The sequence below is a fragment of the Benincasa hispida genome, chromosome 11 (assembly GCF_009727055.1).
Source record: "Benincasa hispida cultivar B227 chromosome 11, ASM972705v1, whole genome shotgun sequence".
Lineage (NCBI taxonomy): Eukaryota > Viridiplantae > Streptophyta > Magnoliopsida > Cucurbitales > Cucurbitaceae > Benincasa > Benincasa hispida.
Window position 1 is genome coordinate 5,302,829 of NC_052359.1, and position 2,010 is coordinate 5,304,838.

Genomic DNA, 2,010 nt, shown 5'->3' on the forward strand with positions numbered 1-2,010 from the left:
CAGCAGCAGCAGTGCATGCACCACTCTTTACTGTGCTTCCAAATCCAGCACCAGCAGTGCATGCACTGCTGTTTACCATGCTTCCACACCCAACTGTAGTAGTGCATGAACCGCTCTTTATATCGCCTTGTATGTGAGGAGATGGACCTCTAGCAACAGCAGTGCATGCACCACTCTTTACAGTGCTTCCACACCCAGTAGCAGTAGTGCATGCACCGCTCTTTACTGTGATTCCAAAACCCAGCACCAGCAATGCATGCATTGCTCTTTACCGTGCTTCCACACCCAAAAGCAGTAGTGCATGCACCGCTCTTTACCGTGCTTCCAAACCCAGCAGTAGCAAAGCATGCACCGCTGTTTAAAGTGTTTCCACACCCAGTAGCCACAGTGCATGCACCACTTTTAACCATGCTTCCAAACCCAGCACCAGTAGTGCATGCACTGCTCTTTACCGTGCTTCCACACCCATCAGTAGCAATGCATTCACCCCTCTTTACATCGCCTTGCATGCGAGGAGATTGGCCTCTAGCAGCAACAGTGCACACACCACTCTTTACAGTACTTCCACACCCAGCAGCAACAGTAGATGCACCGTTCTTTACCGTGCTTCCAAACACAACAGCAGTAGTGCATGCATTGCTCTTGACCGTGCTTCCAAACCCAGCAGTAGCAGTGCATGCACTGCTCTTTACCGTGCTTTCACACCTAGCAATAGCAGTGCATGCACCACTTTTTACCGTGCTTCCACACCCAGTAGTAGTGCATGCATTGCTCTTTACCGTGCTTCCATACCCAGTAGCAGTAGTGCATGCATCACTCTTTACCGTGCTTCCACACCCTGCAGTAGCAGTGCATGCACCGCTCTTTACATCGCCTTGCGTGCGAGGAGATGGGCCTCTATGCATTGCTCCTATATTCCAATACCTTGTACCAAATGTATCATCCCATTGTTGGGTAGTTCCAGTGAACCCAATGTCCAATTTCTTTCCCACTGATCGATCTGAATCCATATCATCATGCTCCAATACCAAACCAAGTAATGTTTTCATGTCTTTGCAATAGGAAAAAGGGTGTAATTGATGAGTATGCCAAATTAGATCAATATCGTATGTTGGAACACAAAACCTTTGAACAGACTCATCCATGTTACATTTGATTAGATATAGAAATCCTCTGTATCTAGCCAAAGCTTCTTGAAGGAAATCTTCATTCTTCATGTGAGGTTGAGAAACCTGTTCACATCAATTTAAGGTTAAGGTTGCAAGTTTTAACCATTTAAATTTCTAAATGTTATACTTACTTTAGGAAAACCTAAAACAAAGATCATAAAAAAAAGGGTTTAAACTTGTAAGATTAGAGCTTCCAATGATTAAGTACAAAGTTCACGAAAAATTGAGAATATATTTCTTTTGTTTTTTGGGATATTGTTTGGTAGGGAATTTAGATTATTATTTTCTATTTTCAAATTCATTGAGATTATATTTGGGTAGACAAATAGAATTGTATTATATCTTTAAAATTTGTTTGATTTAAATAGTACAAAGTTTGACCTTCAATTTAGTATATAATAATCTGTATTGGTTAACAATTTAGTCCATATACTTTCAAATTTGCAACAATTTAGTCCATGAACTTTAGTATATAATATTTTAGTCCTTCTACTATAAATTTATAACAATGTGGTCTATAATGTAAAAAAATTCAGCAAAATTAGATGTCAATTTTTATTATTTTATGACTAGACTATGTAATTAATTTTATAAAAATATTGAGCCTCTAACTAGTTAATCAGATTATTTATACAAGAAATTCCATTAAATCTTAACATTAATTTCTACTGTAGAGACTAAATCATTAAAAATTTTAAAATATAAGAAATAAATCATTACAAAGTAAAAAGTTGACTAATCTGTTAGAAAATTGAAACTACAAGGACTAAATTATTAAAAACCAAAGTTCAGAGACTAAATTGTTACTTTTATAAAAGTCTAAGTACCAAAATGATTTTAA